Source organism: Dipteris shenzhenensis, chromosome 11 (assembly GCF_047967505.1).
Source record: "Dipteris shenzhenensis isolate YYH24624 ecotype China chromosome 11, Dip_SZ_1.0, whole genome shotgun sequence".
NCBI classification, from domain to species: Eukaryota; Viridiplantae; Streptophyta; class Polypodiopsida; order Gleicheniales; family Dipteridaceae; genus Dipteris; species Dipteris shenzhenensis.
Window position 1 is genome coordinate 55,354,225 of NC_141606.1, and position 18,167 is coordinate 55,372,391.

General features: G+C 46.4%; 1 protein-coding gene and 1 pseudogene across 1 annotated transcript in view; one reads left to right on the forward strand and one right to left on the reverse strand.

Moving 5' to 3' along the window:
• The window catches only part of LOC147897205 (protein TRIGALACTOSYLDIACYLGLYCEROL 2, chloroplastic-like), a 99,674-nt gene that overhangs the window by 34,025 nt on the left and 47,482 nt on the right, over positions 1-18,167 (reverse strand). The window lies entirely within an intron of this gene.
• Positions 11,215-11,934, forward strand: LOC147897206 (secreted RxLR effector protein 161 pseudogene; annotated as a pseudogene).

Sequence of the window (18,167 nt, forward strand, 5' to 3'; positions counted from 1 at the left end):
CTCATGCTGAGATTTACTGGCAATAAGCATGTCATCCACATATAGAATGAGTAGCATCAAACTGCCATCCTTTGCCCGTTTGGTGTACAAGCAATGATCGGTCTCACACCGATGATACCCTTGGGACTGCATGAAGGCATCAAACTTCTTGTACCATTCCCTTGGCGCCTGCTTGAGTCCATACAAGCTCCTCTTGAGCTTACACACAAGCTGCTCTTTCCCTTTAACAGCATATCCCTCTGGCTGACTCATATAGATCTCATCATGAAGATCTCCGTGAAGAAAGGCTGTCTTCACATCCATCTGACATAAATCCATGTCGTCATGAGCAACAAGAGCTAACACTGCTCTCAAAGTAGTCATCTTGACTACAGGGGAAAAGATCTCATCAAAGTCAATGCCCTTTTCCTGCTTAAATCCCTTGGCAACCAATCTGGCCTTATACCGAGGTAAAGCATTTGAATCCACTTTGACTTTGTAAACCCACTTGCATGGCAAAACCTTTCTGCCTGCAGGTAACTGCACCAAGTCCCATGTATCATTCTGAAATAGGGAGTCCATTTCTGACTGCATGGCTTTCTCCCACTTCTTTTTCTCTGTTCTTCCCATAGCTTCCTTGAAGCTGGAAGGCTCACCACAATCTGTCAGCATGATAAAATCAGCCACATTATTGGCTCCTGGAACAAACCTGGCAGGAGGCCGTTGTGCACGGGTGCTCCTCCTAACAAAATGTTCCGGATTAGTAGGCTGCTGTCCAGCCTGTTCTTCATGCATGACGGGTGGCTGTACCACCATATCTGGCTGATCTACAGCCCCATCTGTTGGCATATCCAGTGGTACATCATTGGCAAAATTATCTAGCTGATTTTCAGCCTGTATACCCTCTTGAACAGGGTTATCTGCAGCAGCCTGCTGCTGCATATAAATGGGCATTCTTTGCTGTCCAACATCATCATAAATAACCCTCCTGTATTCCACGGGTTGCACGGGTTCCTTGTGTACACTATCTTCTTTAAAGATGACATCGTTGCTGCGTATAATCTTCCGTTTAACGGGATCCCATAACCTGTACCCCATTTCACCTTCGTCACCATAACCCATAAAGATGCATCTGATAGACTTTGGATCCAGTTTGGTGCGTAGTTCTTTGCGTACATGAGCAAAGCACTCGCAGCCAAATACACGTAAGTGTTTATATGAAGGTGGCTTGCCAGACCACACCTCTTCTGGCACTTTCAACTCCAAAGCCTTGTTTGGCGACCTGTTAATAATGTGAACTGCTGTTTGCACGGCTTCTGCCCAAAAGCCATGGGGTAATGCAGCATAAGACAACATACATCGAACCTTTTCCTGAATAGTTCGATTCATCCGCTCACTTGCACCATTTTGAGATGCATTATGAGGGGCTGTGAGTTCCTGTTTGATGCCCTTATCTTGGCAAAACTGCACAAAAGCATGTGACACATACTCACCCCCATTATTGGATCTGAGGCATTTCAGCCTGCGTCCTGTCCGATTCTCAACCTGAGCAACAAACTTCTTGAAAGCATCTAAGGCATCTCCCTTATGCTTCAAGAAATAGACCCACACCTTACGTGTGGCATCATCAATGAAAGTAATAAAATATTTTGCACCCCCTAGTGATAACTGTGGCATCTCACACAAATCAGTGTGCACTAGATCAAGTGGTGCTCTATTCTGGGGAGTTCTCCTCTTATGAGGAGTGATAGAGTGCTTGCCAAATATACAATGATCACGAGTAGGCAAATCTGAAAAAGAAAGAGGCGGCAGATAACCCAAACGTGACAGTTCTTGCATTCCTTTAACAGACATGTGTCCCAACCGGCTATGCCACAATGAAACCTTTGGCAGCTCGGTTATGGCAACAACATGATTACCCACACTGGAAACATAAAGAGGGTACAAGGTATCACTCTTAAAACCCTCAGCCACTACAGTCTGGCCATCAGTAATCACCCATTTGGAATCCCCAAATGTGGTGTGGTAACCACTGTCATCCAATAAGCCAATGCTAATCAGATTTTTCTTGATTTGTGGCACATGGCGAACACCATCAAGCATAAATGACCGTCCATCAGGAAATACTATCTGTATACTGCCAATCCCTGCAATCTGACATGCATAGTTGTTCCCAAGATGAACGACTCCATGAGTACCTGTATAGGAAGTAAACCACTCCCTATGAGGAGTAACATGAAAAGAGGCACCTGAATCCAAGAGCCAGGTGTGCATGTCATGGCCATCAATAACCAAAGCATGTGCTATTACAGCAGAAGAGCATAAAACATCATGTATGTCACTGTCACTATCCTCTGCTGCAACATTCACTGCATCCAAGTCATCTGCCTTGGCCTTGCCTTTGCTTGCATTTCCTGCATCCTTTGATTCAGCCTTTGCCTTTGCTTGCATTTCCTGCATCCTTTGATTCAGCCTTCTTGGCTTTTTGATCCCGTATGAACTTGAAGCACTTAGACTTCACATGTCCCTTCTTGCCACAATAAAAGCATTCAATGTCCTTTTTGCCACGGGACTGACTGCGGGATTTGGACTTACTAGCAGATCTCCCCTTCTGCTGAGTCCTGCCTCTGTCCTGTACCTGCAAAGCATTTGAAGACTTGGTGCCCGCATTATTCTTCCTGCTCATCTCCTCCATAAGGAGAGAGCTCTCTACATCAGCATAAATAAGAGTGGCATTCGAGTTTGACAGGGTGGTCTTGAAAGTGTCCCAACTCTCGGGGAGGGTACACAGCAAGAAAGTAGCCTTGAACTCCTCATCAAGATTCAACCCCTGTGCAATCAGCTGTGTAAAGATGGCATTGAACTCACTCAAGTGTGAGGTCATAGCTGTACCTTCCTTCATGCGAAGATCGACCAGCTTCTTCAGCCAATAAACCTTACTGGCTGAGCTCTTTTGGGCATACAATTCTTCTAGTCTTTGCCATAGACCATAAGAGGTCTTTTCAGCCTGTACATTGAACACAAGAGTGTCTGAAATAGTGAGCATGATAGCTGCCCTCGCGGACAAATCAAGCTCTTCCCAGTCATCAGCTGCCATGTCAGATGGCTTGACACCCTTCACCCTTATGGGCTTAGCAATCTTCTTTAACAGAAGTACATTCAAGCACTGTTCTGCCCATAATGCATAGTTGTGTGCTCCTTCCAGTTTCTTTATGTTCAGAATTGAAGAATCACTTCCCCCTGATGCCATATCAGATGAGGAAAGTACCTGACTCCCTGGAAGTAAAAAGACTGAATAAAAATTCTGATTTCTCAGAAAAACCTGCTCTATTCAAGAGCCAGAAGCACTCTCAATGGTGCTGTTTTTACTGTCAGGAAAATCTGCAGCAAAACAGTAAATGACCCTGCAAATACTGTACCTTCTGACACACTGTACTGTGCTCAAAACAGTAATTTCAGACTGCTGCAGCTGCTCAACAAGTGCTTAACAGTGCATAATCATCTGACAAACCAAAAACACTGCTGTAAACACTGCTGTACTGACTGTACTGATCACTTCTCCCACCTCAGATGAGGTATTGCACTGAGTTAAATTGCAGAAACCACTTGGCAAACACCCAAAAAAAAAATGACACTTCAGCCTGTCACAAAACCTGCAACAGTAAATGGGATAAATCCCAAGCAATCACCCTTATACCAAGGGGAGAAAATGCATCTGAAGATCTCTGTCGGTAACCCAAGTGCTATCAAACAAAGTCTGGGCAAAAGCCCTTTGATCTGACACCTGAATCAAGTGGAGAACACCTCAACACTGAGGTAGCACGCAATATAAAAATCTCTCTGACACTTTTACCTGACAATGTGCAATGCATAGACTGCCCCTGTGTACTCAGTAACAACACAAATCACAACGTACAAACACCAAGAAGAAAATCTTTTGAGCACTGTCAACGATGGGCAGTTAGGGACCGAGTAAACTCGATGCGCCCTGACCAAGCGTGGCTCAACTAAGATTTTCAAAGTGCGTACAAAGAATGTGACCTGCAACAAATGTCACCAAATGCACTGCGGAAACAAGGCAAATGTGTGCTCCCTGGCTACACACTGCCTCAAGGCATATACTGCAAACACGTCCAGGCAAAAGCCCTTTGAAATGGTCACCCAAAACTGAGAATTGCACTCAGTAAATGCATAGAAGCTTCTGCAAAACAAGCATCTGACCTTCCTGAAAGACAAGTAACTGCGCAAACACCACCACTGTGGCACAAGTCACCTCAGGCGTGAGGGACACGAGAGTACCTGCTGTACCTCAACAAATGCACAGTATACAGCTGAAATGCATCAGGAACGCTTCATGCACTATTCCTCTTCCAAAAAAAAATTGTGTGCCTGCTGTACTTTTCTGTACCTGCTGTACTTTTCTATACCTGCAGTAGGCACGCTTCCCCAAAAAAAATCTGTCGAGTCTTTTCAGCGAAAAATCGAATGCACTGATGGAACTCCCTGCAGGTGTGGTGAAGGCATCGTTCGTACAGTTGTACGGCAGTCCGTACGACTGCCTTGGAGTGCTGTGCCGCTGCGCGACGCCGCTTAGCAGCTATGCAGCTGCTATGCAACTGTAGCAGCTGCCTGATGCAGCTCCGCCCTGCTGTGTACATCAGCTGATGTACAGCCGCGACTCGCGTCGTCGCCCGTGCCCACGCCACAGCCCGCGCTGTCGCCCTGCAGCCCGCCTTCACCTTGATCTGCTGCGCCGCCTGCGCACTGGTCTGCTGCCCTGCAGGCGAAATGCGCCGCCGCAGTCCGTCCGTACGACTGTACGGACGACGTACGGTCGTACGGCGCTGTCCGTACGTCCGTACGGAAAGGGGTAGACTAGGGAGTGAAGGGAATGGGTAGACTAGGGAGTGGAGGGGAATGGCTCTGATACCAGTTGAAAGGGGGAAGAGAGTAAGAGGAAGAGTGTGAAAGAGACACTCAAGTGCGGGTGTGTAAGAAATGATGAGCCACACCACAAACTCACTTGTGTTTTATTAGGATTAGGTTTACCCTATGACTGTCTTAAGACAGTCATAGGTGTCCTATCTTTTAATGAAGGGTTGGCAATGTGCCTTTACCCCAACAGTGGTATCGCCCCCGGATGGAAGCAGCATGGCGTGGTCTCCAACTTTGTTTTGCTTCATTTTCAGCTTTCAGGATTTTTGTACTTTGTTTGCAAGATCTCTCAAAGTACAAACAATCTACTTGCAATAGAGGATAAGTTGGATGATTTCAACTATTCTTTGTGGCAATGCATGCTCAACAACATAATGATTGCAAAGGGTTTGTGGGGTGCAGCGTCGGGTGATAAGACCCATCCACTAAAGCAGCTCTGACAGACATGAATAGTGACAACACCGGGTCATCTACTACTGTGCCTATTCCCCCCATTCATCAGCAACAAAATTTGACAGGAGAAGTTCAGCAACATTGTGTCTTATTGGATACTAATGACTGAAGAAAGGTCTTATGTTGATTGTCAAGAATCGTAACTCATCCAGGGCAGCATGAGATATCTTGGAAAACATGTACAAAGCTAAGAGTCATGTTAAATACTTGACTTTCAGACACAGATGCATCATCTCAAGATGCAAGATGGGCAAAATATTTGTCTCATCACACTCAACGGTCCTGCTCTGTCTTATGAAGTATTTGTGACCCCTTGATGCATCTCATTAAGAGGTACTCCCATGCCCTTCAAGGAGTTAATGGGTCCCCATAGAAGGAGCAAATGGTTAGTACTTATGCCAAGGCAACTAATGCATGTGAAGAAGCATTTGCAGCCAATTCCGGGGCAAAATTTTGGAACAAAGAACAGAATGCAGGGTCAGTCATCAGTGGCCCCCCAAAATAATCCAGATGAATGTAAGTTTGGAGATGGAGAAATATAAACAACGAGCAAGCTGAGCTGAATTGAGATTGCAAGAAATGAGATACAAGAAGGCTATCAACATGACAAAAACATAAAACCCTAGGGGGAGCCTAGGGAGAGTTGAAACTTGCACAATTGCTAACTCAACCACTAACTAAGATTAGGGGGAACACCTTAGCCCCTAACCCTCCTAATCAACTAATACATTGGCCACCACTACCTTAAATCTTACAATATTCAAAATCCCCCCTACACTAACAATGTCCTAGAGTACAAACATCACCAAATGGAAGGAGTAAGCCCAAAGCTTGGTGGAAAGCTTCAAATTTTTCTCTAGACAAGGCCTTGGTGAAAAGATCTGCAACATTGGGATGTGTAGAACAGTAGATCAAAGTGATCTCCATGCATGCAAACTCTTTTTAACATAATGAAAATTGATCTCAATGTGTTCCGTGCATTGTTAGCACCTATGTGTTGGGAGTGTAGGGTGACACCTTAGGTGTAGGCCCGGGGCACTTTTTACTCCAACTAGTGGAGGTTTTTTCCCCCGAGCTTGGCAGGCACACTTCCATGTGACCTGCAGGGTGTGCTTAGCAAGCACAACCTTATCCATGTATATGATGTGACTTTAGTCACATCTTCTGTATCAATCAATCATTCGAGCTTTTTGTGCTTGCTCTCTCCTCGTGTGTCTCGTCTCTTCACCAACAAATGGTATCAGAGCGTTGCCTTTGACCGACGCTACGTGAAGCTTCCAACCGCCATCCCCCGTCACCTTGCTCATGGTGCTGCTCTCTGCTGGGCGACCTGCTGCTGTCTGCACAGAAGTGTGTGTGTGGAGCTGTTGCTTTAGAACCATCCCGTGGAAGAGAGACTTGCTGCCTATCAGCTGCTCGTGGAGCTACCGCTAATGCCTGAGCGCTGCACCATTGACCTGTGCATGGAGCTGCCTGGCTGTTTTGCTTCAGAACGGGCTGAATACGCTTTTGCCTCAACAAGCAGTCACCCCTGTGGAAGCCGTCGTCTGCTCCTGCTGCCGTAGCCGCTACTGTGCACTGCTGCCTACGCATGTGCCTCAATAGGCCGTCGCCCTGCCTGTGGTAGCCGACACCTACGTGGAAGCGCCGTTGCCACGTGACTTGTGCCGTCTCCACCTGATCTTCCCCGACGACCTGCTCTGCTCTAGCTCGACACCTACGTGTGAAGCCTCTTCTTGTGGAGAGCTCCCTGCACTGTGCCGTTGTGAAGACACGCTGCCTACGCCTGTGCCTCACTTGCTACATTGCACCATCGCCTTAGCCTTGTGCCAACGCCTGTGGACACATTGTTGGGAGGCTGCCGCTCTTGTGCGACGTGAAGCTAGGCGACTACTGCCTTTGCACAGGACGGGCTACCTATGCTTGTGCCTTAACTGGCCATAGCTCTGTCGTGGAAACGCGCAGCCTGTGACCTGCGCTCCTGTTGGCGGCCACCCCTACCATCTTGTCGTGGATGCTATGCGATAGGCGATTCGTGTCCATCCGCTCCTGCTGTTCAAGCGCATTCGCCTATGAAGCTATCAAAAGCTGGTTGTTGCAGGTCTGAGAGTGGAACTTACCTCTCATTTTTGTGGCTTTTTGGTACGTTCTGGTGGTTTTGGCCCGTGTGCCTCTGGGTATTTCTCTTTATTTTCAGGTACATAGTCATTCAAGGCAGAATCAGAGAAGTATGAATAGAAGGTACATGCCTTATTGGTCTTGAGATATTTGCCTTGGGATTTGTGCATTTTGAAAATTTCTGTGCAATTGCAATGGCAGAAAGGGATGTATTTGGACTGCTCTCTGCAAAAGATAAGTTGGATGGCACCAACTATCCTCTCCGGTCGTACATGATGCGACATGTGCTTGTGGCCAAAGGCTTTTGGGGCATTGTGGATGGCACTCAGTTGCGTCCACATGCACCAACAAATGCTCCTTCAACTAGTTCAGAGGGTGAGTCATCTCGGATTACAGAGATATCACAATCACCTACTCCAGAGTAGAGTCGATGGGATGGCCGAGATGCCAATGCACATGCCTTGATAGCATTATTTGTTAAAAGAAGCATTATTCCTCACATCCGGTCATGCAAAACAGCAAGGGCAGCTTGGGAAAATTTGGCAAAGTTGTACCAAGTCAGGAATGAAGCCCGTGTGGCATACTTGAAGAGGAAATTGGAGACTCTTCCTATGCTTGATGGTGATTCCATGGATGATTATCTCACGAAGGTAAAGGATTTACGGGAGCAATTAGCATCTGTGGATAAGAAAATTCCGGATGCCTCATTGCTTTCTACAGTGTTGCAGGCCATCCCCGACACGTATCAGAATGTGTCCACTACTATGCGGCTTATGATGAAGGGTAATCCCAATTCAATTACCTTCGATGAGCTTGTTTCTGCACTCTTGCAAGAGAAGCAGTCCAGATATAATAGGACCGTGATGCGTGTGGCTGATCAGGCTTTTATTGCCAGCCAGAAAGGCAAAGGTAAGGCTGCATTTCAGGGGGGCAGCAAGCCCAAGAAAGATGCAGGCCAGCCATCTGGCAAGTATGAAAAAGAGGGTGATAAACCCAGGAAAAAGGGGAAGTGCAACTATTGCAGGAAGCCAGGACACTACATTAATGAATGTCGCAAGAGGCTTGAGAAGGAAAAGAGCAAAGGGGCCAGCATGGCAGTGACGAAGTCGGATAACAAAGAGGCTGCAAATTACACTTATACATCCTCCCATGATGAGGAATGGGCTTTTGCAGTGTTATGCAGTTACAATCCGTCTATTCATGATGCATGCCTATCTGTGAGTGATGCCAATGTATGGTATTTTGATAGTGGTGCTAGCAAGCACATTACCTCACAGAAGGATTTGTTTACATCTTATGCAGCTGGTTCTCATGAAGGCACGGTGACATGTGCCAACAACTCCTCCCATCCTGTGCAAGGAGTGGGAAAGATTGTACTTACCGCAGCAAATGGTGGTGCATTTACACTCTCTGATGTGCTATCGGTGCCTGGCATCAAAAAGAATTTGCTTTCAGTTTCAGCCATTGCCCGTGGTGGCTTAATGGTGAGGTTTTTGGATGACAGATGCACCGTACATGACATTAGTGATGGTGATACAATTGTGGCTTCTGGAACTTTATGCCATGGTCTTTACAGACTTGATCACTATGAGAGTGCTTTGCAGGATGCTTTATTCACCACCACCCGTCACAGTTGGCAAATGCTGAATTATGGCATGCTCGATTTGGCCATCTCAATTTCAGAAGTTTGCTGCGTTTACACAGCCATGAAATGGTGTCCGAGATGCCACACATACATACTCCAACTCGCCATGTATGCGAGGGATGTATCTTGGGGAAGATGCATCGCACACCGATTCTCAAAGATGGGAGTGTCAAAGCTGTCCGTAGATTACAGCTTATACACAGTGATGTTTGTGGTCCTATGAGGACTCCATCTATTGGTAGATATCTGTATTTTGTCACTTTCATTGATGATTTCTCTCGTTTCACGTGCCTCTACCCATTGAAGGAGAAGTTAGAGGTGTTTACAAAATTCAGACATTTATTACTCAGGTTGAGAATTATGCCTCAGAAAAAGTGGGGACACTTCGCACTGATAGAGGGGGAGAATACATGTCCAAGGAATTTCATGCATATCTTGTAGAGAGAGGCATCATCCATCAGTGTACCACTCCATACACCCCAGAGCAAAATGGGCTCGCTGAAAGGAAAAACAGGTCGGAAATGGGGATGGGTAGATGTATGCTCAAAGGCAAAGGTTTGCCCAACAGGTTCTGGATGGAAGCTCTCATGTGTGCAAATTATGTACTTAACAGATGTCCCACAAAGGCCTTGCATAATCTCACCCTGTATGAGGCATGGCATGGTAAGAAGCCTTCTGTTGCTCATCTCAGAGTATTTGGTTGCTTGGCCTATGCACATGTGCCACAGCAACATCGTACTAAACTTGATGATAAGGCTCTTAAATGCATTTCCGTGGGGTACAGTGTTGAAAGCAAAGGGTATCAGCTGTATCGTCCATCCAGCAGGAGGATTATTACAAGCAGGGATGTCATTTTTGCTGAGGATTCCACTCAGCCATTGCTTTTCTGTCAAAAACAGCCTGATGTCTACTCCAGGGATGTATTTGAACAAATGCTGCCCATGACAACTGAAGGTCCCTCATTTTCAGAACATTCCAGTTTGATTCCCCATGCTGTTACGCAGGCTGGTACAGCAACTAATCAGCCTATTGTGGCTGAACCACATATGCCTGTAGATGAGGCAAATATTGACCAGGCGGTTGATGAGGAAAGGACAGCCATTCAGTCATCCAAACGGGTGCCCAGGTGGCTGATTGAAACATTACGGGACAGCAGGTTACATACTCCTTTACCTGCGAGGACTCGTGCAAAATCTCTTCATGCATCTGGGTTGTTTACTGATTATGCCTTTCAGAGCACATGCAATGATGAAGAACCTCTGACATTTGAGGATGCTGCAGAGGACAGTAATTGGATGGCAGCCATGCATTCAGAATATGATTCCATCATGCAAAATGAAACATGGCACTTAACTGAATTGCCTCCAGGCAAAAAGGCCATTGGTACTAAGTGGGTCTACAAGATTAAGCGGAAGGCTGATGGTTCAGTAGACCGCTTCAAAGCAAGACTCGTTGCGAAAGGGTATGCTCAGCAAAAGGGTATTGATTTTGATGAAACCTTTGCCCCTACCTCTCGCATGACCACTATCAGATGCATGACCGCCATGGCAGCCCATCATGGATGGCAAGTACATCAGTTGGACATCAAAACAGCGTTCCTACATGGAGACTTGCATGAGGAGGTTTATGTTACACAGCCTCCTGGATTTGAGCAGGATGGACAGGAACACTTGGTGTGCAGGCTTCGCAAAGCTCTGTATGGCCTTAAGCAGGCACCTAGAGCTTGGTATGAAAAGATACACACATATTTGGTTGCCCAGGGATTCAGCAACAGTCCAACTAAGAGTACCCTCTATGTTAAAAGGACCCTCTATGTTAAAAGGACTCAGGATGTTTTTTTGGTCATTGTTTTATATGTTGATGACATGCTGCTCACAGGCCCCAATGAGCAAAATATTGCAGCCTTCAAGGCTGAATTACATTCCTCATTTGAGATGAGTGATCTGGGCCCTTTGCATTTTTATTTGGGCATTCAGTTTATACAGCGGGATGATGGTATTGTTCTGATACAAACTAAGTACATCCAGAAGTTCCTTCAGCGGTTCTCTTTCCAAGATTGCAAGCCAGTTGCAACTCCTGTGGAGACTGGGATGAAATTCAGCATTGAAGATTCTGGGGATGCTTTTGATCAGACATTGTACCAGCAGGCTGTGGTCTGCTTGATTTATTTATGCAATACACGGCCAGATATTCAGTTTGGGGTCTCCTTATTGAGCAGATTCATGCATTGCCCAGGAACCAAGCATTGGCAGGCTGTTAAGCGCGTGTTCCGCTCTTTGCACGGTACTATGCACCTTGGTTTATTCTTTCCCAAGGGAGCTGATCCACAGCTGCATGCTTTCTGTGACTCTGATTGGGCAGGATGCTTTGACACAAGAGTGTCCACTTCAGGTTTTTGCTTCTACTTTGGGCAGTCATGCATCTCTTGGTTGAGTAAGAAGCAACCCTCCATGGCCACTTCCAGTTGTGAAGCTGAGTACAGGGCAGCTTTCACAACCACCGTTGAGTGTGTTTGGCTCAGGCGATTATTTGCTGATTTGGGTATGAGACAAGAGTCTGCCACCTCTATTTTTACAGACAGTCAAAGTGCTTTGGCAGTTGCCAAGAATCCCGTCTTCCATGCTCGCACAAAGCATATTGAGGTTCATTATCATTATGTCAGAGAGAGATTGTCTGCCTCAGAAATCAGCATGATCTATGTGCCTACACATGACAGTGTGGCAGATATATTCACCAAAGCATTGTCTCGTGAGAAGTTCGAAGGCTTTCGCAAGCTTCTGAACTTACTTCCTTTTGGTGATTGATAACACAATTGCCTTGTACACTGTCACCCACTTCACTCCAAGGGAGTTTGTTAGCACCTATGTGTTGGGAGTGTAGGGTGACACCTTAGGTGTAGGCCCGGGGCACTTTTTACTCCAACTAGTGGAGGTTTTTTCCCCCGAGCTTGGCAAGCACACTTCCATGTGACCTGCAGGGTGTGCTTAGCAACAAGCACAACCTTATCCATGTATATGATGTGACTTTAGTCACATCTTCTGTATCAATCAATCATTCGAGCTTTTTGTGCTTGCTCTCTCCTCGTGTGTCTCGTCTCTGCACCAACATGCATGCATGAATCAAAGATTTCGTGCCGCCACAATAGCAGTCAACTGTCACCGAGTATAGGAGTACATCACTGCAAACTACCATGAAGATCTGCCATCAATCTCTTGAGGCATACACATTCAACTGTAGTTTTTTTTTTTTTTTTTGGCAAAGAAAGGAACCTTCTATTAATGTTTGAAAGACTTCATACAAAACAACAGCCCCAAAGGTGTTGAGTATGGAAAAAAAACCGGGAAAAGACTGAAAGAAAAAACCGGCCCATTCCACAGAAACCCAGCTCACTACCTAGAGGATCTCTGGTAATGGGGCTAAAATCTAGGTGGGGGGACTATACAACCAGCGAATCCCTCGCGGAGTGAAAATGTAAAAAACTCCTGCATGCCAAGCCTTGCAGAATCGAGCACACCTCGCAACAATCGTCCTAGAGCCTGGAATCCCACGCTCCCAAGTGGAGCGGAGGCTGTAGATGATATCTTGCCAGAGGGCCACCAAGGTAGCCGAGGGTGGAACCGGATGCTCAGCCATCACCAGACTGCAGCGAGCAACCCAAATGTTCCACGCAGTGATACTGGCTACTATCTCCCATATGCTGTCCTACGGAGGAGCAGTAGCGAGGCTATCAGGTTGGACAGCCTCATGGAGCTCTATCCTCTGAATGCTCTGACCCTATATCCAGTAAGCTGGGGAGGTCTCATCAATCTGGAACGTGTGTCCTCCCTTATTCAAATAGGCCACCATCCCCCAAGTGTAGTGCCTTTGAAGACTCTGCATATGGGAGATGATCTTGAGGGCTCCCATCCAAATCCTCGCTGTGCTACGACAACCCCAAAGGCAATGCGGGATCGTCTCCAGAAAGCCAACAGAGCAACACAATGACACTTCCCCTCCACCCCCATCTGCTCCCCAATGGGCAAGCCTCCGTGGGCGGCCAGCCAGAAGAAGTAGGATATCTTCCTCGGCCGCAAATTGGACCATAACCGCATCCAAAACCTAGAACGGACATCCTAGGGCACTCTCTGGGCCACCCAATGCCTCTCCCTCGAAAGGGTCCACATTGAAAAGTCCATCTGAAGCCTCCTGCCAATCCGTGTGGTCTCGGATCCCACTGGACCTCCCTCAAGGGCCTACCCTCCCAAAGCCAGAGGCGCCATCTGGGGGCATCCTACTCTGAGATACTGGAAGGGTCAATGTGCCCCAAACATCCCACCACTCTGATCATCTGCCAATGAATCCCATCAAGACTCCCATCCATCTCTGGGTCTCTCTTAGTGAGTGTTTGGAGTAGGCCTTCAGGTCCTACACGGGAAAAACCGGGCTGCATGCTGCCTTGCTACATCATCATCCTCAAGGGGACACTAGTCGAAGAAAACTGGCCCAACCATCTGCAGTGCATCCACACGCGAAGTCCCTCCCACCAGGACTCAGGGATGACTAGGTCCATCTCTCTCATCCGCTGCCCTACCCCTCACGAATGCGCTATGGCGCCAAGCCTCACCTCTGCCTCCATGGGTAATCCGCTCCATCTACCAAAAGACCCGGCCGGTCCACTGTCCCACTGTGCCTAACCAATGTGAGTCCGTTGTCCGAGCATATGCCCCTCCTGATCTCGGATCTCTGGGTGCCAAACAAGGGTCTGACGCTCGAACTCCTCTCCATAAATGCAAGATCCCAATCCTGGACTCTCCCATCCTAACTCCCATCCAAACTGCCCATCCTGGGATAAGCTCGCCCTGATCATAGACCTCTGGAACCACTGTCTGTGAGAGATGCAGACCCCTCTGCTCCATCCTACTGTAGCGGACCACTCCTTCGGGCCTCTCCCTAGGAGAAGATGGTGTCGCCGTCTGATGTTTGATGCTGAGAACATATGCTCTTGAATCAAAAGGATGTCCACTGTCTGCTCTACCACTACCCTCTGCAACTCCTGCCGAAGGATCAAGTACTGCGGTTGACTACGAGCACGATCGTGGAGCCCGTGCACTTTCCAACTCACTATGGTGTGAGTGTGAGTGGAGAGAGAGCAAGAGAGTGAGCTGAGAGCTTGAAAGCTTGAGAGCTTAGTTGCAATAGAAGAGTGTAAGAGATACAACTGAAGGAGTGAGATAAGGTTTTGTCCTAGTAACAAAACCTTAGTAGTCACTAACCATAGTTAGTGGACTAACTGCAGTTAGAGGAAAAAACCTCTTAAAGAGGGAAAAGTGCCCCTAACTAGCTTATTAAATTACATTGGTCACTGCTGAATTATATCTATAATTCTAACACCCCCCTGCAGTGCCAATGTCATAGTGCCAATGTCATGTACAAGGATGATTAATCACCAAACGGATATAAGTTCAGGGCATTGCGAAATGCCTCAAACTTTTCACGTGGAAGTGCTTTGGTGAAAATATCTGCAACATTGTCATGTGTGACACAAAGATCATACTGATCTCTCCTGCATGCAACTTCTCTCTGACGTAGTGATAGTGAACCTCAATGTGTTTCGTGCGAGCATGAAACACTGGATTCTTTGCCACTGCAATGGCACTCTGACTATTAGTGAGAATTGGAGAAGGACCCTCCAGTGACAGATGAAGATCAACAAATAGACGACACAGCCAGACACATTCAACTGTTGCTGTGAAAGCTGCCCTGTACTCAGCTTCACATGATGAGGTAGCCACTGTAGATTGTTTCTTGCTCAGCCAGGAAATGCAAGCTTTACCCAAAAAGAAATAATTGCCACTAGTGGACTACCTAGTGTCATAATCACCAGCCCAATCTGAATCACTGTGGGCATGCATCTGCAAGTCACCCCCCCTGGGAAATAACAAGCCAAAAGACTTCGTGCCCTGCAAATAACGGAAGATGCGCTTAACTGCCTGCCAATGCATAGTTTTTGGGCTGTGCATATACCTACTCAACTGAGATACTGCAAACTGAGTATCAAGTCTAGTGTTGCAGAGATAAATGAGGCATCCAACAGTCTGACTATAAAATGTGGCATCAACTGATTCTCCTGCATCATGCATTGTGAGTTTCAGCCCCGGCTCCATGGGAGTTGCTATGGGCTTACAATCATGCATGTTAAATCTGTCCAAGAGTTTCTGCACATACTTGGACTGAGACATAACAGTGCCACGTCTCTCTTGAGAGAACTGGATCCCCAAATAAAAGTGAAGCAACCCCAAATCTGTCATGTCAAAGTTGGTCTGCAAATCAGCTTTGAAATCTGCAATATTATCTTCATTGGACCCTGTGAGCAGTAAGTCATCGACATAAAGAATGATGACTAAAATTTTCCCCCCATCCTTCTTGATGTAGAGGGTGCTCTTAGTAGGACTATTGTGCAGCCCCTTGCTGGTCAAAAAGGCATGAATCTTGGCATACCATGCACGAGGGGCCTGTTTCAGCCCATACAAAGCTTTATTTAGCTTGCATACCTGAAGTGCATTTTCTAAAATTTCAAAGCCTGGAGGTTGTTTGACATAAACCTCTTCCAACAAGTCTCCATTTAGGAAGGCTGTTTTAATGTCCAACTGATGAACATTCCACTCAAAATGTGCAGCCATTGCAATAACAGATCGGATGGTGGTCATCCGGGATGTAGGAGCAAAAGTCTCCTCATAATCTATGCCCTTTTTCTGAGCATAGCCTTTGGCAACCAGCCTTGCCTTGTATCTGTCAATGGAGCCATCTGGCTTCCGTTTCACCTTGAAAACCCATCGTGTACCAATGGCATGTTTACCTGGTGGCAAGTCTACGACATCCCAAGTCTGATTTTTCTTAATGGATTGCAATTCATCGTGCATGGCATTCATCCAATGCACATTGTCCTTTGCTTCTTCAAATGTTGCAGGCTGCTCCTCATCGAGAAGAGTACCTGCATATGCTGATTCCACTGAATTAGCACCTTCCATGTGCCTTACTGCACTGCGAGTCCTGCCAGGTAATGGAGCATCAATCTTACTCTCCCTGAGAGTCTGTAACAGCCAGTTTGGGACTGTTTTTGCTGCATGTATGTCTGCAATTTCTTGCTGAACCACCTGTTCCACTGCCTGTGGAAGTGGCAAGACATCCTGTGGCTGAACTGGAGCATTGGGAGGTGGCTGTAAATTCTGATTTGCATCAGAAATATCAGCAGGGGAACCCAAGGCAATGGGTAGCAACCCCTCAAAAACATCCTCTGAAGAAGAAGGCATATGAAATTCAGCCTAAGTGTGAGCTGAATTTTCTGCAAATATCACATCTCTACTGACAATGATCTTGCGTGTAGCAAGATCGTGTAGCAAGATTGTAGAGACGGTACCCCTTGCTTTCTGCACTGTACCCAACAAATATGCACTTAATTGCCTTATCTGACAACTTATGCCGAAATTCAACTGGCACATGAGCATATGCAAGGCATCCAAAGACACGGAAATGATCCACTGAAGGCTTTCTCCCATTCCAGACTTCATAGGAAGTTTTTGTTTTCAAAGCCTTAGTGGGAGACCGATTGAAGATGTAGTTGGCACACATTAGACCTTCAAGCCAGAATTTATGAGGCATGTGTTTGCTTTTCAGCATACATCTGTCCATCTCCATAAGAGTTCTATTTTTCCTCTCAGCTTTGCCATTTTGCTGAGGGGTCAGCCTCACTGTGAGCTGATGCACAATACCCTTGCCTTTCAGAAAAGCATCAAAATCTGCAGATAAGTATTCCCCACCTCTATCTGTGCGCAATGTCTGTATCTTGAGTCCAGATTCATTTTCAACCATGGCTGAAAAATGTTTAAACACCATGAACACTTCTGATTTGCGCTTCAACCCAAAGACCCAAGTGAAATTGAAGTAATCATCAATAAAAGTAACAAAGTAGAGATGACCACCCAATGATGGAGTCCTCATGGGACCACAGACATCACTGTGTATAAGCTGTAATTTTCGGACAGTTTTAACTGAACCATCCTTTTTGAAGGGGAATCTATGCATCTTGCCTAAAATGCACCCTTCACAAGCATGTGGAGGAGGTATCTCAAGAGGTGGCAATGCATCAACCATAGAGTGCTTCTGAAGTGTCATCAAGCTGTTGTAATGCATGTGGCCATATTTGTCATGCCATAACTCTGCATTCTGCATGGTAGCAGTAGGAGTAGAAACTGCAAGAGCATGGGCTGCTCTTTTCTCAAAAAGATCAAGCTGAAAAAGCCCATGCAGCAGAGTACCAGATAATCTCAAGGCATAATCATTTTCTCTGTCCCGAACAGCACATTTGTCATCCTCAAAGATGACCTGAAATCCAGCCCTGTTAAGAGCGGATACTGAAAGGAGATTCTTGGTGATACCAAGCACATACAAGACATCTGAAAGTCTGAAAACTGAGCCATCAATGGCGGTAAGCTCAACTTCTCCTGTACCACGTACTGAATATGACGAGTTGTTGGCACAAGTGACTTTCTTACCAACGGGAGGTGGATGCAAGGAAGTAAAGAGACACTTCCTAGAAGTGATATGCTTGGAGGCACCGCTGTCAAAATACCAAGTATTCAGTGTTTCATTGACACTGAAAGCTGATGCATCCGTGGAAGGATCATAACTGCAAGTCAAAAAGGCATATGTATCATCATTACAAGTGGCTGTACTATCCCGAGCATCTGGAGCAGCCAGCCTAGAATCTGAAATGCAAGATCAAAAGGCATAATCCTGTCCAACAAAGTTGGCTGCAGCATCCCCACTGTCAGATGCATGAGGAGCTGAATCTGAAACAGCCATACCGGAGCTGTTTTTCTTCTCTTTTGCAAGCCTTTTCCTGCATTCTACAATGTGATGACCTGACTTTTTACAGTAATGACAAAAACCCTTCTTCTTGGGCTTACTTGCATCATTCTTAGCCTTTTGTTAAGGCTGTCCTGACCCACTGGAAGGCTGATTTACTGATGTCTTTGCCTGTCCCTTTGTTTTTGACTTG